The sequence below is a fragment of the Notamacropus eugenii genome, chromosome 4 (genome assembly GCF_028372415.1).
Source record: "Notamacropus eugenii isolate mMacEug1 chromosome 4, mMacEug1.pri_v2, whole genome shotgun sequence".
Taxonomy (NCBI): Eukaryota; Metazoa; Chordata; class Mammalia; order Diprotodontia; family Macropodidae; genus Notamacropus; species Notamacropus eugenii.
The window spans coordinates 171,544,496-171,569,442 of NC_092875.1; the positions used below are offsets into that span (position 1 = coordinate 171,544,496).

The window sequence follows — 24,947 nt, forward strand, 5'->3', positions numbered from 1 at the left end:
TGTTTTCAGGAAAGAAAGCCAGTTAGCAATCCATCAGCTCTTAAATATATTATTCCTGTCAGCATATTCATTTGGTTTTGTTAGCAGATTGAATATGCATCATGTTCAATATACTTAAAATGCAACAACTATGCAAATTAGCATGGCCCCACACATTCAGGATCTGAAAGAAATCAGTCCCAGCATAAATGAAATTACTCTGTGGACAAGTAGGAATGCAATGAAAAATTGAAAATCCAGCCCACATACTTAGGGCACCTTTCCCCCAGTAGAGTTATTTCACAATAAGACTACCATGTGATTTTCATTTTTCTCTCTTTCACATTTTCTGGCATGAGGTTGAGGAGAGAGGGTGAAGGTGGGAATGACATGACACAGTGGATTGAGTCTGGGCATGGGCCTGGAATCAGGAAGACCTGGGTTCAAATTTGGCCTCAGAAAACTTCCTAGCTGCATGATCCTGGGTAAGTTACTTAACTTCTGTTTGTTTCAGTTTCCTCCATTATAAAATGGGAATAATAACAGTACCTATCTTGCAGGATTGTTATAAGGATCAGATGAGATAACTGCAAAAAGAATTTAGCACAGTACCTGGCACAGAGTAGATGCTATATAAATGCTTTTTTCCTGCCCCTTCTTCATCCTTATGATTTGAAATCAGAGAAAAGTGGTATGACTGGGGGCAGGTACAGGGGAGTACAGAGAAACGAATGATGGGGAGATACTTGAGGAAAGAGAAGGAGAAACTGTGGAGACACAGGGCAGCCAGAACGCTCCTTTTGGATTGAGATGAATGTTGAAGTTTGTGGTTTTTTTTAAAAAAATTGATTGCTATGTATTAGATACTTTTATGAAATCAAGCATTAAGATCCCCTATACACCAAGATGCTTGCTTCATGTGTAACCTTGGACAAATCTTTTAACCTCCCTGGGCCTCAGTTTATCTAGCTTTAAAATGAAATGGGTTGGATTTGAAGACTTCTAAGTTGATTTTCACAAATAAAATCCTTCAATACAAAAGCTTTCAGCTTAAGAGCTGGAAGATTTGTGTGATCTGCTACCAGCGAGATATTAAGAGTAAAAGGCATGGTGGGTAAGATCAATGCTACACATATATTAGGGGTCATATCAGATGATTGGAGAAAATCGGCCACTCAGTCAAAACTTGGTAAAAAGAATAGCTTGCTAAAATATACATTAATAGGATCTCAGATTCTAAAGTTCATCCTCCGCATTTGTAGATAAGAATGCTAAATCCCAGAGAAGTGGCTTACTCAAAACTGCACAGCTCTTGGTCAGTTCTCCTGAATTTCTGCTCAGTGCTATTTCCATGACAGCACAGTTATTTTTATATGTATGGGCTGGTTTGGGGCTCCTTATTCCCTTCCCTGTGGCTCTTTGGCTGTTTCATAGCTCTAATTTCACCCAAGGGTGAAGAAAAGCAGGAGAAAAAAGGGATGCTCTCCAAGGCAATCTATTGTGCTGTGCTTGCCGTTTCAGCAAAAGGTTATGGTTAGGAGAAAAGTTGAATCTGTTGGCTAAAATGAGGTACTGGAAATGATCTGTGGATTTTAATTATTCATGCATTCCTCATTCCCCTGTTGCCATGACTAATCTGAAGTTTGTGGTAAGCTGTCCTGGCTGGGTCACGTGAGAATGGACGCAGCAGAAAACTTGAACATCTGCTTGAAAGTGAACTGAAGGAAGGCTCTTGTGAACAGGGTGGACAGACAAAGTATTTCAAGAAAGCATAGCCTGAAGCGATATCATTACACTGTGAACAGCTGGGATGCAACTGGAGGCCAGAGGACAAGCTGCCATGCTTCCATCTGACATGGAGGTGGAGCTTCCTCAATTATCTTAGCTGCTATCATATTGGATACTTATTAGGTGCATGTCTCTGTGTCCACTCCTTAGAAGAATTCAGTGGAACACCGAAGTGGTGAGGAGCCTACCTTCTGAGAACTTCTAGTCCTTTACTGTTTTCATGCAAAGCAAAGTGCTAAAAGGAAGAATTAAAAAAAAAAAACTGGGCTAAAATTTGCACTACTTTGGGTTGAGGTGACGAGGGATCAGTGGGTCTGACATCAATTTGCCAATGCTGATAAGAACGTGTTTCTGATACCATGGGAAGTGATATCATTAATGTGTGGTCTAAAGTCCTACCAGGACTCAAATGAAAATCTGGAGGCCAGCTAAACATGAAAAACTAAATGGATAAGAATATAAATATCTAAACCTAGATTTGGCAGGTAGTAAAAGAACTTTGTCCACCCTTTTGCTTCTGCTATAATAGGGAGGAGTCAGTGATATTGCTGGACAATTTTCGAATTAAGTGATCTAAATCAATAAAGATGTCCAGCAGTCGCATGAGTGGTTAACATGCATCAGAGGCTATATGCTTGTTTCTGAAATGAATTAATACTGACATTGGAAATTCCTAATTCCAACAACTAACTGGTGAAGTGCATAGATAAGAATGTTGGCCTTGGAGTCAGGAAGTACTGAATTCAAATCCTGACTCAAACGCTTAGTAGCTGTGACATCCCTTCCTCACATTCCCTCTCTACCTCCTCAACTCACATCTTTCTTAACCTCTGTTTATTCATTTATAAACTGAGGATAAAAATAGTATCTACCTTGTAGGGCTGTTGTGAGGTTCAAATGATGTAATATTGTACGGTGCTTTGCAAATCTTAAAGCACCATACAAATATGACCTATTATTTATTATTATTATTTCCCAACTGAAAGTACTCAGGACAAGTACTTTTTGTATTTTTTTAGTAGCAAGAAGAAAAATAGTTTATAGAGTCTTTGTTACTGGTTGAGATCCACCATTTTAGTGGGATCCCAAGTGGGAAGAAGCAATACTTGACATTTATGAAAATACTTTACTATACCATTGCATTTAATCTAACTGCCTGGTACATAATAGGTAGTTAACTTTTTGTTGATTGATGGATTAAAAGGAGCTGGGACTGTCTCAAGCAGGCAATAAGAAGCCCCTAAAGATTTTTGAGTGGTAAAGTAACATTAATAGACCCAAGCAAAAAAAAAAAATTAGTCTGGTAACAATATAAATGATAGAATGGAAAAAGTCTTGGGAGTTTTGGAAGACAAGGAGCCAATGAAGGATAGAGAAAAGGAGTTAGCAAAGTAGGAGAAAAATCTAGAAAATATGTAGTCTGTGAAGCCAAGGGATTAGAGAAAATCCAGTAGGAGGGAGTAGTCATCAGTGACAAGTGCTGCTGAGACAGGTGAGGACTGGAAAAAGTCAGCTGGTTATTAGGTGGTCATTCTTAAACTTTTGGGGGATCACTTCAGCAGAGTTACAAGGAATAATCAGTAAGTCTGAATAAGCATTAATTACACAAACAGTGATAGGCAATGTGCTAAGCTCTGAGGATACCTAGAAGACATTCAACACGGTTCCTGCATTCATGGAGCTTATATTCTAATAGGGGAACTAATATGGAAATAACTGTATAAACAAGAAATATTAAGAAGAAATGGAAGGTTATCTCACAATGAAGGCCTGGGGTTGTTTAGGAGATTGAGGAAGAAAAGGGAGGTGAAGGCCTCCTGCAGGAGATGGGATTTGAGCTGAATCCTGAAAGAAGCAAGGGAAGCTAGGAGCTGGAGGTGAGGTTGGAGAGCACCCAAGGCATAGGGGAAATAGTGAAAAGGTAAGGAGGAGATAAAGTACTCTCTGTGAGAATCCAGTGTTGCTGAATGGTAGAGTGTATAGAGGAAGGTAAAAACATGTGAAGTCCGGAAGGGCAGGAAGGGGTTAGATTTTGAAGGACTTTCATCCTGGTGGAAGTCAGATTGCAAGAAGTTAAGGAGAGAATAAGGGTTGGGATAGGAATGATGTAAGAGCATATGATATAGGCAAATTTCTTCGTTAAGTTTAGTAGTAAAGGAAAGAGATTTTTCATTGGCAACTAAATGAGGTGAAAGGATCAAGGAATTTTTTTTTCAGATTAAAGAGACCTGAGAAAATTTGCAATTTTCTCTTTTTAAGTGAATAATGATTTATTTTTATCATTTCCAATCTTTGCTCTTTTTGTTTGTGGTGTTCTACTAAATAAATATCTTTATAAGGTTTTATTTCATTTTTTATTTCTTTCCTCTTCCTTTTTATTTCTAGCCTACAGTAAGAATTTTCCAAAGATTTGTTTCCATTTGAAGAATGTTTTTACACTTTTAGATTTGGATTTAGAAAATGTAAAATTTTCTTAAAATTTAATTTATTTGTTTTCAATTTTCAACAATCACTTCCATAAGTCTTAAATTTTCTCCTCCTCCCTTTTCCCCTTCCTCCCCAAGATGGCATACAATCTTATATGGGTTATACATATACATTCTTATTAAACACAGAAAATGTAAAATTTTTTTTTGCATGTGGTAATTTATCATTTGCATGCTGGAAGTGATAGAAAACTGAAAATCAAATGTGATTTATTTTTGTTTAGGACTTAGAAATAAGGATTTGGGGAAGGACAATTATCATTAGTCAAAAGGTATTTTCTCCCCTACCTTATATCAAAACTGATTCTGGCAAATTAGTATCACAGGCTTTAGAGACAAGAGGGATTTTGGGGATTATCAAGTCCAACGACCTCATTTTACAGGATGAAAAAGACCCAGAATATGAAGTGACTTCCAAGGTCAGATAGGTAGTAATGAGCAGAACCAGGATTTGAAACTATCTTCTCAGATTGCAAATCCAGTATTCTTTCCATGACCCCATGCCGGTCCAGTATTAAAACCATCCAAGCTATAAATGGTTTGTAATTGGCTCACTAGTTAGCACTGCAGAGTGTATACTGAAGTGTTTATTGAAGTTTTACTAAGTGAAATTGTCCTAAGATTTCATGGCCTTCTAATAAGAATGAAAATGTAAACTCTGACTGTGAGGACTTTTATTAGTAAGGCTGATGAGCTGTTTTCATCTACACAGAGAGGGGAGATTGGAAAAAGACAACAGATAACGAGATTGGCATGCTAGAAAGGAAAGTAAGAATATGAAGATTCTCTGCAATTTTATTTCAAGGTATTAATTTGCCATTGCCCTCTTTTTAAATCACACCAGCACAGAGGTAGGTAGCTTTATAGATAAAACACAGAGGGGATTAGTGATTTAGAGGGAGTAGAAGAAACAAGGCAAGAAATTGTCACTATTTTTGATATTATTTTTAAAAGTAGTTCTCTTTTCTCTTGTGTTATTGCTTTTCCTTCATCTATATTACAGGCTATAACACTAGTTTTCAAAATTGGGGCCAGGAAAAACATCTGTAAGGACTGGAAGTCCTTCCATGGCAGGGTGACCTAACCTGGAGCAGAAAAAGTATCCTGTCACTGAGACTGAAGGAGAAGTTCCCAGCTTCAGTGAAATTGTACCACTGCTAGATACTGAAGGGAGAATGTGTATGCACATGAATCTGCTTCCTCTGCCCTGCTTTTGGCAGGTCTATGACCCTTATTTCCTGGTGTTTCCTTTGCTTGATTAAATGAGTGGCTCTTGGGGAATTCAGTTACTTTAGTATTGGAGTAAATCTTCTGAAAAGCCTTCTGACAAGGGAGAGAAAGAGAGGTCCATATTAAATCCTGCCCAGAGGTTCATATCATTTGCTGAACTGGGTGCTGCTCCTATGAGTGGACAGTTCATTGCTTAGGGCCTGGAAATGTTTGTTGAAATGGTACAAATTGTCATTATTTTTCCCCCATTTCATTTTATATTTCAATTATCAAGCATTTTTCTCTGTTCCACCCTTCCTCATTTAAAACAAAAGAAAAAAAGAAAAACAAAGCCTATATAATGAATACATTTGTTACGACAAAATAAATTCTAACATTGATCATGTCCAAAAATATGTCCCATTCTGTATCCTGAATCCATCACCTTTCCGTCAAGAGATGAGTAGCATAATTCATCACTTAGCACTCTGGAAATATCATTGGTCATTGTACTGATCAGAGTTCTTAAGACTTTCAAAATTATTTTTCTCCACAATATTGTTATTGTAGAAATTATTCTCATTTCACTCTGCATCAGCTCATATGTCTTCCCACATTTCTCTAAACCCATTCCTTTCATCATTTCTTAAGCACACGATAATTGTAATTCTGTTTCATTGACTCATAACTATTTGATCTGCATAGATTACTGAAATCAATTTAAGTGCTACTCTACCATGCTTCCAAATGTAGTTCTAATGGAATCTTAACTATTATTGTCCTAATAGGATCAATTATTAATGAATTAAACCTCCTAAAATAGAAAAAATGGGTTTGGAAAGTGGGTACACTACCTAAAGACCAATGTAAGATCATAGGATTGAAAGCCGGAAAGAAATGAAAGATCATCTAACTGTGAATGAAAGCACAGCATCTCAGTGTTGGAATGGATCTCAGATACTATTTGGTCCAACTCATATCAAAATAAGGATCACCTTCTACAGTATGTTGGAGAAGAGATCACACAGCTTATGTTAGAAAACTTCAAGTCAGTGACCCCACTTCCTTTTGGGGCAGTTATTGTACTTTTTGATAGCTCTGGTTGTTAACTTCATTGATGGGCAGAATTTATCTTTCTAATTCACAGTTCTAAATTTTGCCCTTTGAGGTCAAGCAGAAAAACAGTAAATCCCCTCTTCCTCATGACAATTCTTTAGATAATTTAACAATCATCATGTCCCTACTAAGGTTCCTATTCTCCTATTCTTTCAAACAATCCTTGAATAGCGATATCTTGAGGTTCTTTACCATACTGGTCTCCCCTATGGAATTTACTCTGTCATGATCATGAATAAATAAATCATAAGGTAGTCTGAGAAGAGGCAAAGCAGAAATAAGTAGGGAAACACTGGGGGAATCAACAGGCCATCACCTTTACCTTCTGATGAGCAAGTTTTCTCTATAATTTTATGATCTATGGCATGTTGGGGTGGGGAACCTGCAGCTTCGAGGCCACATGTGGCCTTCTAGGTCCTTGTGTTTGGCCTTCTGTGTCCAAGTTTTAGAGAACAAATCCTTTTATTAAGGGGATTCGTTCTGTGAAGTTTGGATTCAGTCAATGGGCTGCACTTGAGGATTGAGAGGGCCACATGTGGTCTTGAGGCCCAGTTTTCCCATCCCTCTACTAGGCAAGATTAATAACAGTTCTGGGCTCAGAGTCAGAAGATTTTAAGTTCAAATCCTGGTTTTGTCACAACTCTGACTTGAGGAAAGTCACATCCCCTAAAATAGTGTAAAGAATGATAGCCATAAGACATGTGTTCAAATTCCAAGAGTGCTTGGGTAAATCATAAATCAGTCTAGCTTCGACCCAGTTGCCAAAGTGGTCTTCCTAAAGGGTAGGTCTGTCATGTTACCTCCCTACTTAACTAAATCCAGTGGCTTCCTAATACCTCCAGGATCATATATGAAGTCTTTAGCTTGGCACCTAAAGCTCTTTACAACCTGGCCCTTTCTTACCTTTCCAGTCTTCTTAAACTTTATTCCTGTCCATAAATTCACACTCTGTGATCCAACTGTATGATCCCACTTGCTGTCACTGTGACACTCAATACCTCTTCTCCCATTTTTTTGTGTTTTTGCTTTTTCTGTTTCCATCCCTGGAATATTCTCCTTCCTCAACTCAAGCAACTCAGAATCCCTGACTTCCTTCAGGACAGAATTTAAACACCATACCCTGCAGGAAGATGCTCCTGGTATGGGCAGGGAGCTTGGAGGCAGTATGGATAAAGAATTGGGCCTGGAGTCAGGAAGACCTGAGTTCCAATTTGACCTCAAATACCACCTGGGTGACCCTGAGCAAGTCACTTAATCTCAGCCTGTCTCAGTTTTCTCAATATAAAATGACCCATAACAATAGCACCTACTTCCCACATCAGGAGGATCAAATGAGATAATATCTGTAAAGTGTCCAGCATATAGTAAGTACTTAAAAAATGCTCATTCTCTTCCCAACTGCTAGAGATTTCCTCCTAAGGTTACTTTCCATCTACTCTACAGTTATTTTGTATCTTGGACATATGGTTTCCCTTATTAGAAATTAAACTCCTTGAGTCCAGAGACAATTTTTACCTTTACCTGTATTCTCCAGGGCGATAATAGAGCCTGGCTCATTAGAAGCACTTAAACAAATGCCTGGAAAAGGACTGAAGGTTACTTCATTGCCCTCACTTCATTTTACAAATGCAGAAACTGATGGCCAGAGAAATTAAGTCACAGAAATGGAACTCTAGCTATCTGACTCTAAACTAGGTGTTATTTCTACTTCTACGGTGCAGCCATCTTCAGTTTCCCAGTATCATATATGTAGGGCTGGAAGGGAGCTCAGTGGCCATTTTTCAGATAAGGAAATTTGTGCAACTTGCCCAAGGTCATACAGGTAGTAAGCATCTGAGGCAAGATTTGAACCTAAGCCCTCTGACTCCAAAGTCAGCGTTCTTTCCATTGTGCCACACTGCCTCCCATACCTCCTTTGGAACCCGAAGGGTTGGACTAGATAGCGGTCATAACCTTTTCCCCTATGTTATGGACCCCCTTTGGCAGGCATATACTCAGAATATTTTTTTTAAATAATTTAAAGGAAATGCTAACTATCAGAAGTTAGTGAAAATGATGTATTTTTTTCCCCCATTCAAGGTCGAGGGCATCCCCCCCACCCCGCCTTCAGTCAATCCCAAGGGATGCCCAGATCCCAGGTCGGGGATGCCCAGGCCCCAGGTCGGGGACGCCCAGGCCCCAGGTCGGGGACCCCCAGGCCCCAGGTCGGGGACGCCCAGGCCCCAGGTCGGGGACCCCCAGGCCCCAGGTCGGGGACGCCCAGGCCCCAGGTCGGGGACGCCCAGGTCCCAGCTTGGGAATCCCCTGAGCTAGGTAGATGGTCAGTCAGGCGCCTTCCAGCCAGGGATCCTCGCAGCCCTCTCTGCAGCCACCTTACACCGTAAGTCCGCAAGCGCTCCAGTCAGGTCTCGCTTTGTGGATGGTCCGGAATTACAACAAAGAAGATGCCAGTGATACAGACTAAACTGAAAGGTGCGTCCGGTGCACGCGGCTGTCGGTCCCTTATGGACAGGCTGCTGCTTCCAGCTGTGCATCCTGGCCCAGCCCAGGCTGGTGCCCTCGCTTGTACGCTGCGTGAGAGGGCCCAGCAGCTGCAGACTCCGCCTTCCAGGAAAGCGGGCTGCTTTCTCCTCCCTTTTCACTCCTTTCCACGCCACGCCCGTGCAAACCCATTCCCAGCTTCTGGGCAGGTTCACTCTCCGGGGATCGGCTGGAACGCAAGAAGCGCTCCGGGATGTCTGGGAGATGCCCGCCGCGGAGGATGCGCAGTGGGGAGCCGCACCGCCTTACAGGAAAGAGAGACCCAAGGCCTCTCGATCGAGCATTCGGCGCTCGGCTGCAGGGCGGATCGATGTCCTCTGGCCTCGCTGTGGGCGGAAGTGAAGAATATCGCGGAAGCCGCGGTAGTGGCGACGGCTGTAGTAGCGGCTGCTGAGGAGCAGGTATCCACCGAACCGGGATCGGGGTCGGGACCTGGGCCTCTGTCTGGGTGGGGGACCCTGAGGGCAGCTGCGGGATGATAGGAGGCCCCAGCGGGTAGCCGGTCCGGTCCTAGGCCCGAGGGGGCGCTGGAGGCGACCAACGGAAAGGAAAAGGGGTTCGAGCCCTGCACTTCCCTTCCCTGCGGGTCTGTGACGGGACTGGCCGGCGTCTGTGCCCTGTCCGGAAACGCCTTCGTACCGCAAAGGTCCCGGGTTCAAATGTTGCCCGGCACTCCCTTCCCTGTGTGATCTCAGGCTTGTCACTTTTCCTCTAGGGGCCTGTTCTGTAAAACGAAGGGGTCGCCCCTTGCCGTCCCTTCTGGAGCTTGGCCTTCTCCCTCCTCCCGCCGCTCACTAGGGGGGCGGGGGAGCAGACGTATCCGCAAGCGCCGCGTCCTGGCCCACCCCGGAGCCTGGCTGTGGTTGATCTGAGGTCACCCCCCCCACCCCCAGCCCGGGCCCCAGAGGCGAGGTTGTCGTCGCGCCGGCTCTTTCCTCCAAGGGCCGACTTTGATTTCCCTAACTAAGCAAGAAGCCGAACCTGGGTATGATCGGCCCCTGCACAGGCTCGAGCCTGTTGAGAAATAACATCTGAAAAAACCCCCAAAACGAGATTCATTCAACTTCAGTTGGCTTTGATTGGCATCTGATATAAAAGCATATCACTTCTTAACCTCAGCTCTTACAGCGTTCTCTGTGACATACCCTTTCCTGATGCCTAGAAAGTTTATTCTGGAAGACTTTGATTCTTTAAATGGCCAATAAGCAATTTCCATATATTTTTTTTTGCAGAAATAAACCAGGTATTTTTGAAGTTTTACATTATGTAAAAGACCTTTTACTATATGAGTAAACTTGCAAAGAAATTAATTTTTTTTCTCACTGATGATGGTGAACACCTTAATTAGCACTGTATGTGGCAGTATGCAGAAAGTTCCGTACTTATAGTTGTGTGTGGTTTGCCCTTCCTTCTGGAAGAGGATGCCATGACTTGCAAGTGAATTGGATCTGAGTGAGGGAGGGCTGTGCAAAGTCACCAGCCTTACTTTCTCCTCCTGAGCCTTCTGGGTCCAGTGGCCAGATGTGGCCAGGATGACTGGAGATGTTCCAGGATTCAGTGGGGGACCTTGGCCTTTTTAAGCTAAGGTCTCTCTGAATTCTACCTTTAACTGAGGCAATGCCCATTCATTGAGCGGAATTTGGGGATTCTGGGTGTCTCTGGAGAGAATTGGGGACCCCGAGGGTATCTTCTGTGGGTCTCTGGACAGTATTTGGGAGTCATGGGGCAGGGCTTTGTGGATCTAGGGGGCCATTAACCTCTGCAAAGATGCATATTGATTTACACTTAGTTTACCCAGAACTTTTCTCATAATAACCCTGTGGAATAGGTAGTACAAGCGTTAGTAATTGCAGTGTTATGGCACAAGAAATTGAGGCTCAGAGACTTGTCCCCAATCGTAATAGTAAATCTAATGGGAAATTCGATTCTTTAATCCAGTGTCTTTTCCACTGCACCAGAAATTATGGGGTTAGATTTGTGATAAGTGACTTTTTTATGGCAAAAGAACTAAGAACTAAAAGACTTTTAGCTCTCAGAGATTCTGTGCTTACCTTCTTGGGTGAGTAGTTTCACATTTGAGTGAATAGAATTTTAATCATGTGACTGAAAGGAAGCAGAAGATGCTCAGTCACTTCTAAGATAACTAACTCCTAAACATTTCTGAAATATAATCTTAATATTAAGGCTTTTCTTTCCTAAATGAAATGTATTTAGAACTATTGTCCTAGAAGTTGATTTCATACCTCTTTGCAGTTGCTTTTGAGTACATGAAACAGGTTTAGTATGCAGGAGGCAATGGGGAATATAATTGATATTCAGGAAATTGAACTGGATAGGCATATCATTTTCAAGTGAAGCTAATCACTGAAGTAGGTTTCAGTGTAGGTATTAAATTAAATAGTTTGATTCAGTAAAAGTATGCAGCCCTGGAGGGAAATGCTATTCCTTTTACTTCAGAGTCAGGGAGAGAAGACAGAGGTAACAAAATCCAACCAGAGTATCCAGAATTGATTTTCTAAATAAAAACATCATTAGTTTATGTGTTGGGATCTAGGGAAGGTTTGAAAAAGGAGGGAGTAGGCTATAACTAGATGGAATGAATGTTCTTTTGCCATTGGGAATACTCAACAACTTAACACCATATTCATTTCTCTTCCACATATTTGTCCTTCCCTTATTCATCTAATCCCTGCCCTTTTCTTCACCTATTCTTCCTCTCATATCTTTTCCTTCTTCCTATCTTTGGAGTCACTCAAAAATATTGTTTTAATATAGGTTATATATATAATACCTGACATTAGTCCTTTCCCCTTAGATTACCTCCTTTCTATTGTGTATACATCTTGTATGTACTTATGTATATGTATATTGTCTCCCCATTAAAATGGCTCAGGTCTTTGCCTTTCCTTGTATCTACATAGCTTAGCATAGTATGTACTTAATAGTTGCTTTGTGATTGATATTATAGTACTTTCAAATTTACCAAATACTTTACTCAGAGCTGCCAGGTGAAATAGCTATTTATGGAAGGTGATTGGGGAGGAGGAGTGTCAATAGTGGTGGATTTGAAATAACTCTGAAAGAAGGTTCATGTTTATGTGTTAGATAATAATTAAAAATTCTTCAGTGGTGGTGCAAAAAATGTAAATACGATGAATTAAAAAATTCAGAATCTCTATGACAGAGACTTGATCTGTGTCTTAAAGAATGGGTAGTATTTGCATAGTTGTATGGTAGAAAGTGAGGACTTTGCAGGTACCGATAACATGAGCAAAGGCCTGGAAAGAGGAATAAGCATAAACTGTTTGGGAGATTGTATGATTTACCTTTTAAGGTTGGTTAGATAGAATAGGGCCCAGAATATTGCAAAAGTCAGCTAAAGAAATATGAAATTTGATAGACAGTAAAGAATTCTTGTAGGTTGGAACTGCTCTGGATGCATTAAGCCTTCTACTAAGGTGTTAACCCTGTCGTCATTGTTTGCTTCTCAAGAAGAAAAGAGGTTACAGATTCCAGGTTTCTGTAGTTTAAATCATTTTTAAATGTAATTTACTTTTGAGCTCTATGATTCACTGTCTTCCACTGTCTGATATTTCTTTACACTGATAGGTGGCTGAATTTCATAACATATACAATGTGTTAAATTAGATAACTTTTTAGGAATTCTGTTTTTCTTGGAAACAAGGGATTGTAGGTTACTTTGTCCTCACTTTAAATCTTGACATCAAGTGATAACTCTATGTGGCTGAGGTAATATTTTGCTACAGTAGTATTCCATTGATCTAGAACGCTGCTGACAATCAAGAAGGGAAAAAAAGACCTCTAACACTCAAAATTAATGCTACAAAGTCTGCACTAAAACTCCCCGTACTAAAATGTATTCCTAAGAGAGCTTCTGATAGTCCTTATAACTTCTTAATTCTTACTTTATGTGAAATTTTAATATACTTGGTTATCTGGTTTCCAAACCCACTGTAGGTTAGAAGTAACAAATTAGAAGTGGGCAGAGGGACAGATAAAAATGACAACTACATGGAGAAGTGACAACTTAAGACAGAAAGGAAAAACAAAGACAAAAACTCACTGGGACAATTTAATATAGGGACAACACTTTATACTTTCTAATGCCTCAGTAGCTTCTGAAGGAATCACACTATCTTAAATGATATGATATAATGATATAATAATTGATTTTTATAAAGATAATCTTTAGTTGAGAAGAGGTTGATTGTACTTTACTTAAGAAAGAGAACCATTGTACATTTTATTTTTAAAATGTTATTGATGCTTTTGTTTTTTAAACCAGTAATTTGCTGTTAGGCACCACTTTCCCCTTAGTGTAACTCCCCCTTATGACTAAAACAGTTAAATAAGTTGTATGCACCCTTTTTGTTGACTTCCACCTTTTTCTTGAGAAAAGGGTAACATAATTCATTTTCCATTTTCCAGGAAAAAAGATTGGTCATTACAGTTAATTTGAATTTGACTGCCTTTTAATGTTTTCATTAATTTTATTGTTGTCATAGTATATATTCTCATGGCTCATCTGGGATCCTTAAAAATTCTCAGGTTTCTCTGAATTCCTTATGTTGTTAGTTTCTTGAAATGCAGTAGTAATCTATTACATTCATATTCCACTATTTGTTCATCAATTTCCTCCATTTGATGGGCATCTACTTTGTTCAGTTTTTTTTATTACTATAAAAATATTGCTATGACTATTTTAGTATATGAGAGGCCTCTTTTTTATCTTTGACTTCCTTGGGGTATATGCCCAGTAGAGCTATCATTAAATCAGAGAATAATATAACAGAAAGATTTCTATCCTGTATAATTAAAGGAAGACATTTTATGTACATACCCTTTGACCCAGAAATACTGCTTCTAGGGCTGTATCCCAAAGAGATCATAAAAATGGGAAAAGGACCCACATGTACAAAAATATTTACAGCAGCTCTTTTTGTGGTAACCAAGAAGTGGAAATTGGGGGGATGTTCATCAATTGGGAAATGGCTGAACAAGTTGTGGTATATGAATGTAATGGAATACTATTGTGCTATAAGAAATGACGAACAGGAAGACTTCAGAAAAACCTGGAAAGACTTATATGAACTGATGCTGAGTGAAAATGAGCAGAAAGAACCAGGAGAACATTATACACAGCAACAGCCACAGTGTGAGACGACTGGTTTTGATAGACTTAGCCCTTCTCAGCAATGCAAGGACCTAAAACTTTTCCAAAAGGACTCATGATGCAAAATGCCATCCACATCCAGAGGAAGAACTATGCAGTCAGAATGCAGAATGAAGCAGACTTATTTTCTCTTTTGTTTTTCTCATGGGTTCTTCCATTTGCTGTAATTCTTCTATGCAACATAACTAATGTGAAAATGTGTTTAATAGGAATGTATGTGAAGAGCCCATATAAGATTGCATGCCTTCTAGGGGAGGGAGGGGGTAAGGAAAGAGAAAATTTGGAACTTATGGAAGTGAATGTTGAAAACTGAAAGCCAATAAATTAATAAATTTGGAGAAAAAAAGACATTTTACTTTATAAAATAAACTTTAAATTGGTAAACTTCCAGAAAGAATAGTCCGTACTTTGTCTCACCACCTAGGTACCCTTCAACCCCTTTCCCTCTGTCTTCTGTCCTCATATTCTGCGGCAAAGGTATCAAAATATCATTGAAACATGTTTAACAAAATAAAAATAGTATAGTGTAGAAAGTACTAATTTGTAGTTTTCTAAGTCAGTATGTGGCCAGCAGGGAGCAATTTCTATTGTCACCACTGCTCTACTAAGACTCTGTTCCCCTCTGTAGTGGTAATTTAAATGGAAAGATCTTTCCAATACCTTAATAGACCCATGTGACTTGCTTACATCACATGGCAGCCTAAGTCACATGTGGAGGGAGGAGCTTGCTTAATGGGTGAAGCAGGAATGGTGGAGCAGAACTGAGAGGAAGTGAGTGAGAGCAGTTAAGATAGAGAGAAAGAGGACACAGGCAAGCAGACAGCTAGGCTTTTGAGTGTTTGTTTGTGTTGGAGGTTGGGGCTTGGGAATGGCTTTGCCCCCTGCAGCACTGATGTGTATTGACTTCTTGGCTGCTATGATGGATTTGACTTTCTGGTGTCTGAATAAATGTTTTTTTTCTGCCTTTCTATGTGGAGAGTCAGTTATACTTTGCGATTGAGAACTACACTGGCATATTCATAGTCACCACCAGTGCTATGATTATTGCCTTGGTGATACACTCTCCTGCTCTACGAACCCTTTTCCTTAACCCTGCCCCTCCCATCCACACCCAGGTCATTATTGATTTGCTCATGGCCAAATCAAGGAGGAATTTGATGCTATTGACCACCCTTCATTATATCTTCTCTTGGATTGTTTTCATACTGTATTCTCATTCTCTTTGTCTTTTTGAGTCCTCTTTCTCTAGTCTGTTGATTATAATTATATTTCCAAGTCTCTGTCCTAAACCCCACTCTTTGATCTTATTAACTCCTGAGGACTATTATCATCTCTGTCAGGTGGATAGAGATATTGTGCCACCATCTCAACCTAAACATATCCAAATCTTTTCTTCTTTGTAATTATTTCTATTGATGTTACCATTGTTCTTCCAGTCATCGGAGACAACATTTCTTGAAATGCTGAAACTTAGTGATCAATATCAGTGATCATCCTTTACTTGATGGCTGTTGATGTTCTTATCTTTTAGATTTTGACCTGAAAAACACAAAGCAAATGTCAGAACTTCAGTACTGGAAGGGACCACAATAATCATTTAATCTAAAACATACCTGAACAGGAATCCCCTTCATAATATCCTTAGTAGTCATTCAACTTCTATGTGAAAATATCCATAGCATGCGATCTTCAGAGATAGCCTGTACCATTTTTGAATAGCAATAATTCTTACAGAGTTTTTACATGCACATTTTTCATATAGACATATGAAGCTATGGGTTTTATTGCTGCTTTCTTCTTGGATATAATTTCATATGTATTACAAGCCTTCTTCTGCTATTTCTCCTATAGTGTTACTGTTGTAGCAGTAATAGTCTTTCTTCCAGAAGTGTTTTGAGAACTTTACAACATCTTCCTGACTCAGTAACTTCTGTTTCCCATGTTGGCCAATTTTTCTGTATCATGGGAATTTTGCCTATTCTTAGAAATCTCCTCATTTTAAATGAGGAATTCTCTGACTTCTGCCCTCAATCCAATCCTTGCAATGCCAGAAGAACCTAGCTCTCACATTTTGTTAATATTGAACATATGTTTTCTATGCAGAAAACACCTAAGGTTCAGATCTTCAGTTCCATAAAATAAATTAGTTATCAATTTCATTTAATCTGTGATTTTCATTCTGTACTTCTCATTTACTTAAAATGAGAGATCTATGTTACTTATCATTTTTACTTTACCTTTAATTTGTCCTTCCCACCCTCTTACCCCCTATCAAATGATCAGGTCCTTATAAATATCTCCTATTGGTCCCCTCCTTTCCACTCCCACAGTTACCTGTCCTAGTTCAGGACTTCATTACTCCTCACCTATGCAAGTGTAATAGCTTCCCTGACAACAGTCTTAGCCCTTTCTAGTCCATCTTTTACAGTGCTGCCTAAGTTTTCTTTGATGCACAGGTCTGATCCCATCCCAGAAATCTTCGGTGACTGCTGCTTCCCACTCTGCATCCATCCCCACATATGTAGTCTGCCTCCTAGCCTGAGTAGACTAGTTGTTGTTTCCCAGAGTTTACCTATTCTTTACTTCAAATTTTTGTCTAATAGATACTCTCCACATCTCTGTCTGCTACAACCCCCTGAAAGTACTTAATGATTGCTTGTTGGATTGGATTAGAACGTCCTATAGGATCCACAGGAGTGAGTTGTTTTTCCTACTTTTAACTCTACTCCCACATCCCCAAGCCAATGCCCAAGCCAATCCAATAATCATTTGTTAAGCACTTTCTTTGTGTAAGGTACTGTATTGGATGCTGGGAATTCAAAGCCAGAGTGAATGCTGGACATCTGTCTTCTACCATCTGCAGATGATACCCTTCTTGTCCCTTGCAGAAATTCCTAGTTATAGCTCTAGTGTTCTTCTTCCCGTATCATTGTGCTTCTGGGTCCTGTCTTTATAATTACTCTTTTATTCCCTCTTAACTTACTACACCCATCTCCTATTGCATGTCTTTTTCTTGTTGAGGATTGCTGAATCTCAGAAAAATCTATTGAGGTTTTATAACAAATAAAAAAAAAAGTTGATTTTTTTTTGAGAGAAATGTGGTCACTTTACTTTTCAAAATTTAACTATTTAAAACATAAGAGGGGGAGGGAGAGGACAGTAGACTATGAAAGAGAGCAGAAGTAGAAGGAAAGCCAGGTAAATAACTGAGGTAGGCAAACTAAGAAAAGACAGAGGTAGAGAAGGAAGAGGGCCTGAGATAGGGTGAACCAGAATCTCTGGTCCACATAGACCATTGAGATCAGAATCTCATCCTTTTCTCTCTGCCTCACTTCCCACTCCTATTTTTCAAATTAATCTTATTCTTTTTCCTTTCTCCCTTTTGATTAACTTTTCCTAGGAGTCTGTGTGACTTTGAGGAAGTCGCTTAACATTTCTTGGCCTCCATTTCCTCATTTTTACAATGAGGAGTTTCCTTAAAATGATCTCTTAATATCCCATCTAGTTTCTGCTGAATGATCTGATTTTAATGCTGCAGTTGTAGAATGTTAAGAATCCTTACCAGTTGTCAATATGAACCAGTGCTTGATTACCTTGGCCCCATTTATTCTGTGCTAGTACTGTGCTAGTACTGCCATGAATCCTTTCCCCCACCTCTATTCCCTAATATGTTAGTAAAACCATTTTCCAGGAAATTTTTTTATCTAAGATATGATATCTTATTGGTATGAATATTTTCCACTATCTCCCATGATGTATTGATGGTATTAATTAAGGTAGGGGTAACTCCTTGGCGCCCTGACCTCAATTAAATTGAAGCCTGTTTGGAAATGACTTTGTGAGAATTGACTCCTCAGAAACCAGATGTTCTTTACCCCATCCTTGGGAGCTCAGTTTGATTATAGGTGGCCCCTAGTGTGTAGTACTGTTTTGGAGAGTACCTCAGGACACTTATTTTGGTACATAGTGTTTCTGAAGAAGTTGAGCCTGACCCTGAGTAGACTAGGTCTGTTCTCTTTTTTTTGCCCTGCAGATTTGGCTATTTGATGAAATGGACCTAATAATCTGTTTCCATCTAAGTTCACCTCCTGGAAACTTCCTGGGGTACTCTATTCCAAGGATTATTCCGAATAGAATAACATCCTTTACTCTTTGAATTTTTTTCTTGAGATTTAGGGTAGGAGGATTTGTTGACCTACCACCTCAAGAAACACTATTCTGGCATGGAAATATAAGTGACCTATGGGTCTAGCCTGGTTGGAGGTGGTGATGATGTTTTTCCATCATTTTTCATTTGTGTCCAACCCTCCATGATTTCATTTGGGGTTTTATTGGCAAAGATACTGGAGTGGTTTGCAATTTCTTTCTCTAGCTCGTTTTATAGATGAGGAATTGAGGTAGATAGTAAGAAACTTGCCCAGGGTGACACAGTTAGTAAGCATCTGAGGCGAGATTTGAACTCAGGAAGATGAGTGGTAAATAGAAGTTTGGATTCAATAGAGAGGACTTTGGTTCTTATAGCTGAGTTTTTGAGGACTCAAGGATAATATATAATGTTCTTAATCATTTTCATCCTTTCTCTTCCAAGCTTTGTCACTTAATAAATCTCAGTGGTGTCACCCTTGGCCTCCCTCAGGAGTCCTTTGGTACAGGAGTTACTTTGACTAGAGTGAAACTAGCCCAAGGAAAAGTATGTGGTGGTAAGAAATATGTCTTATGATTTAAAGTCTATTTTCAAGTTATTATTTTTATTGATAACTGACTTTTTTCATACTTTAAAGTCTGTCTTTAAAAATGAATAGTTGTAAGAAGTATTTGAGATGAAGTCTGGATGAAATAATAACCTTTTTTTGCCTTACCAATAGACATTTTGGAAAACTAAGCTTATGAGACTTATTTTTAAAAATTCTGCATTTTAATTTGTTGTTTAAGTAAACTGCATTTTAAAATTGATTAGTTTGCTTCAATCCTTGAAAAGATGCAAAGATTACTAGTTAAGAAAAATTCACCAATAATGGTAATAATTGTTAATTTTACAATATTATACATGTTTAAAATATAGCCATTCATTATTTCTTCAAATAAAATTCTTTTATAATAGTAAAACTTTCTTTTGACATATGATAGATAGAAGGTTAATTGATGTTAAATAGATGCTTTGCTAATCCTTCATCAGCTACTAAATTGGTATAAGGGGAGTGCAAGTCATTACTACCAAAGGCCACGACCAGTATGTTTTCTCAGCGAGGTTTATGGATTTTTCCCCCTTTCCTTTTCTCTAAACCACACAGTATCCTAACCAGCTGTAGATAGGATGAGGTGCACATATACTCCCACACCCCCTACCCTTTTTGTGCCTCCACAGTGACAGCTTCTAGATGTTGCGTGCGAGAGAGTTCAGCTGGTCCTGTGTGGTCTGAGTGTGTGGTCTCTGACTTAGCTGAGAGGCTGCTAACAGGGTGGATGAGAGAGCAACATTGTTTACTTTAATTTATTTCGGATGCCGGAACTGTGCCCAGAGTTTCTCCTGAGCTTGATTCCACAGTTAGCAGCTTCAATCCCTCACAGCTGCAGTATAGTCTAAAATATGTAGTCTCCTCCTCTACCAGTGCTTTTCTCAGCATCTGCTTCAGGTCCAGCCTGTTAATCCTTTGTGACTCAGAAATGTTAATGGTATTGCTGAGTGCTACATTTTTTTGCTTTTATCATGTTAAGATATATGGTCTTGATGAAATATCTTTTGAGGTGGGAATAAAGAATAAAACAAGCATTTTAGAATATTGACAGGCCTCTCTGTTCCTTATTGATCAAGACAAAACAAGTAAAAACTTGGATGAAATAAATCCATTCAAACAGTCAAAAGGCATATATTAAACACTTATATGTTCCTGGCCTCAGTGCTAAGTACAGTAGATAAAAAGAAATGCCAGAACATCTCCTGCCCTCAGAAAATAATCTTGGTGTTATGTAGGATATATTTTAGAAAATTTAATAAAGTAATCATTTTAAAGTTGGAAATTGTTTTTTTGACCCCTGTTCTCTCAGAGAACTGCATTGATTTTGGTGTACTCATTTATGAGAAAAGTAATTTCATTTATCATTGTTGATATTGGCTTGATTTAACATGACAATATAAGACAAATGAAATTTTATTTTCATGTAACATTATGGATATTTAGATATTATATTTTTCCAATTCTTCATTATAAGTAGCTTACTAATGTTTTCTTGATTTTTCTCTCTGTGAAATGTAACATTTCTGTTGAAATTGATCAAATCTTTTATCATTTAAATAAACACCTATGCATTCTTAATATCATTTGGAATTTCAGTATTGTTTAGCTTAATTCATTTCTTGTCTTCTGGCAGGCAGGCAAAAATGGAATTGATATATTATTTGGAAATTCTAGGCTACTAAGAATCTCCAGAGGAGTTAATAAATATAGGCTATTTTTCTTATTCTGTTCCTTGGCTACTTTTAAATTTTAGTTTGTATATTTTAAGTTCTCTCCAAATAAATTTAATGTGGTTTTCATTTGACTTTCAATCTAAAAATTTCAGGAATTAATTAATGTCAAGTATTAGTGTCTCTACTTCCAAAAGGCTTCATTATTATTATTTGGTTGATGGCTATGTTGCAGTAATATCTAAAAAGATTTTTGAAACTGATTTTTGACTGTTGGTTATTTTTATCTTTGTTTAGAGTCAGAAAGTGGTGAATTTTAGGTGGGATGCAGTGGGGGACAGGATGGTTCCTTGTTCAACTTGGAAACAATTTATTTAAATACTTATTCTCATTGTTTTATTTTTATATTATTGTTTGAATTTTCTTGTCTGACTTTTTTCTTTTAACTCTTTTCCCCTTTGAGGGTAGATTCACATTTTTATGTGATTTAAGATATGTTTTGTGTTTATTTGTCTCATAGGCTATTTTTATGAAACCTTCCCATCTCATAAGGACGGCTTGCTAGGATCTCATTTTCTTGAGGTGGTTGGTAGTTGACACTATTCTTGTTCTGATACGCGTTTGTATACTTATTTGTTAAGGATAAAAACCAACAAAATAACAACAGCAAGGCCGTAGATCCAAATCTCTGATGTTCCTCATTTCAGTACCTGGATGTCAGCCATACTGTGGGATTTATTTGTTGTACTAATCTTTATCTCGTGACTTTTCTTTTTTAAATGTGGCAGAATCCCCCTCTCGTTGTAATGTGGAAGTGGCCATAGATTTTTAAAGGCCATGCCAGGAAAGTGTGTACTTTGAAAAGTTCTGACTCAGAAAATTACCTTTGCAACAGTGTACTTGCTGCTTGAGGATTTACCTTGCTAAGTAAAGAGAGGTTGGTTATCAGCAAGTTAGTTAGTCACCAGATGAGGAATTATTTGGCCATGGCAACTGAATCCACCACAGATTTATAAGAGCACAGAGTAATAACCAACACATAGTGCTTTAAGGTTTGCAAAGTACTTGTCATAGGTCATTGCATTTGCTCTTCATAGTAATCCCTGGGAAAAGTATTGTACTAGGGATATTTTTATTGCCTTTTTATAGTTGAGGAAACTGAGGTTCATGTTAAGTGATGTCCTATTGATAATATTAGAAATGGTATTTGAGAAAATGATAGACAAATAAATATCTGTTCAAGTAATACTGAAATACTGGTTAATTTGAAAGCAAGCCATATGTGATACAAGTAGTATCTCTATTTTTAGAGAATCATAGTTTTAGACTTGTAAGGAACCACAGATATCATCCCCCTACTCCCCATTTCATTCCAGCAGATCAAGAAATGCCAATGACAGTAGTAGACTTCAGATTGACTGAGACTGCTAGAAATTAACATTATCTCTGTTGTATTGTGTTTTTATTTATTTTGTTAAACATTTTAATCTGGTTTTCACTTTTTGCAGGCAGTGTTTGACCCCTCATGTTTACAGAATGCTCTATATGTGTCATATCCTTGATTCCTATAACATCCCTGAGAAGCAAAGTAATAAAGATACTATTAACCCTATTTTAAATATGAAGAAACTGAGACTAATAAATGTTTAACAACTTGTCTGAGGCCCCACAACTAGTAAGAGATAGAGCCAAGATTCAGAGAGTAAGAAATGCGAAAGTAACTATAAGATAAAATATGATAAGGAGAAATAAAAGGTCCAGACATACATACTCGAGGATATATAGGATGCCCCAAAAGTTCTAGTGCATTTGAAAGTGATTTAAAATGCTTTTTAAAGCATTATGCTTACATAAGCTTTAATAGCTTAAAATACACTAAGACTTTTTGGGAAATAGTGTACAAGGGAAAGAGTTTTCTCTCCCATTTCTAAAGGAAACTTAAGTTCAGAGATGCATGGGTACTTTCTAGTAAGTGCTGGAGTTGAATTTGAACTTGGGGCTCATTATTCTAAGGTCAGCATTCTGTTTTTATTCCACCTTGAACTGGTACTTAATTAGGTATTTGATTATCACCCTCAAACATTTTTGTGATGGTTAGTTATAGAATGTTTGTTTGGAGCTGTTGCTTGAATGTGACAGTTCTTAAGATTTGTCTAAATTGAATGATTTTCAAAGTGTGTGTGTTTGTTCTTCTTTGCCGAAGAAGACCATGCCATCAGAGAAATAATGAAATGACTTGCTCTTGACTTCGTTTTGAGTAAGGAAGAGCTGTTCAGGTCACCTGCCTCACCTCTCCTCCAGAGCCATCTGAATCCAGTGACCAGATATTCATCAGGATAACTGGAGACGACCCAGGATGAGGCAGTTGGGGTTAAATGACTTGCCCAAGGTCACACAGCTAGTGAGTGTCAAGTTTAAAGTTGATAAATATTTGCTAAATTAAGTGTAATTTCCATTAAGAAGGACTTTTATTAACCTAAATATTACAGGAATTTGGGTTGAATAGGGAAAGAGGAGTGTTTTGTTTTGTAGGGCATTGGTTTACTGCTTGTTTTGTGCAAAGGAGTTTAGAGCTTCTGACAGTACTCTGTTCTATTGCAGAGAGGTCTGTCAGCAGTGGCATCTTGGTTAACATGTCTTTCTGAGTATCATCCAAAGCATTTCTAATGAATACAAGAAAACAAGTTCATCTTTGCATTTCAGACACTAGCTAGTGAACTTATTATAGCCAGGATACTATTTACAGCCATCTGGCTTTTATATATAGGATTTAAAATTTTTGTTTTGTTTTTATGTATAGGATTTTTAAAATTTTGTTTTTAAGAAAATGAAAATCACATGTGAATTTTGTGAGGTTTTCTGAGAATTACCTCTATAGTAGCTTTCAGAAATAAGGAGTGCACAATGTTAAGAAATTAGAACTTTTAAGATTTATAAGTAGCTATATGGTAATGGTAACATAATTTCATGCCTTTTTTCTCTGTCATTGCATATAGATGCGGTATTTGAACTTTGACCTATTGTCATCCATGTGACCCCTACAAAAGGAGTTGGTTTAGACCAAGCCTTTTTGGCTAATTAAGTATTTATCTCTGATGTGAATAAACTGTCATTATAGTTAGCACCATTTTAGGAAATATCAGTAGACTTGTCAAAAATTGACTGAATGAATTTATGGAAATTAGGAGTATTAACCACTTTTTACAGTAGTTCAGGAGACCAAGACTTATTATTTTGCTAAGATTACATGTTGGCAGAATTAAGAATGCTCAGATAAAATATTATCATGTGGCAGAATTACAAGAAATGAGTACTGTCATGGTCAGAGATAGAAATGAAGTGTATGTTAGCCAGTGACATCTGGCATCATTTCTTTTTTTTTTTTCCTATTTATTCTCTTCAGCATTTAATACAAGTTTTCTTTAGTGCCAGTGAAAACAATCTGGGGGTTGTAGTCATATACAAACTAACTTGTGATCCTAGTTTCTTCAGCTAAACTTTGTTTGGTTTGATCTCCGTTTGCTTCACCATCCTGGATGCCCTTATATGAATCTTCTCCAAGCTGTCAATAGCCTTCCAAAACCATGGTGTCCAGAATTAAACATGATATTCACAATGTGGTCTAGCTGAGGCAAAAACTAGATGGGTACAACTGGACTCTTGCTTTCTTTTTCAACACAACAACTTGATAACTAAAATAGTTGTGTCATCCTTGAACTTATTAACAGAGCCATCATGTTTCTATCATATGCAAAAGATAAACAAAAATATAAATGGTATACACATATATTTAGTTGTAATACATATCAAAGAAGGCCAGTTGCGTCAATACAGTACTTGCCTCAGTCAGAACACATCACGAATATCATGTCCAATTTTAGATGCCACATTTTTTTCCCCAAATTTATTAATTTATTTGTTTTCAGTATTCACTTCCATAAGTTTTAAATTTTCTTCCTCTCTTTCCCCAAGATGGCATGCAATCTTATATGGGCTCTACACATCCATTCCTATTAAACACATTTTCACATTAGTCATGTTGCATAGAAGAATTACAGTGAATGGAAGAAACCATGAGAAAAACAAAACATAACAAAAGAGAAAATGTCTGCTTCATTCTGTGTCCTGACTGCATAGTTCTTCCTCTGGATGTGGATGGCATTTTGCATCATGAGTCCTTTTGGAAAAGTTTTAGGTTTTTGCATTGCTGAGAAGGGCTAAGTCTATC

General features: G+C 38.3%; 1 protein-coding gene across 7 annotated transcripts in view; it reads left to right on the forward strand.

Moving 5' to 3' along the window:
* The first annotated feature begins 383 nt into the window (after positions 1–383).
* EXOC2 (exocyst complex component 2) overlaps positions 384–24,947 on the forward strand; it is a 250,636-nt gene continuing 226,072 nt past the window's right edge. The window contains exon 1 of one of the 7 annotated variants that reach the window (XM_072603658.1): positions 384–464. The gene's annotated coding sequence lies outside the window, so the exon portion shown is untranslated. Of the gene's footprint in view, positions 465–9,395; positions 9,521–17,382; positions 19,014–21,116; positions 23,121–24,947 lie in introns of those variants that run through there. The other 6 variants (XR_011965863.1, XR_011965864.1, XM_072603657.1 and 3 more) reach the window with 6 other exon arrangements.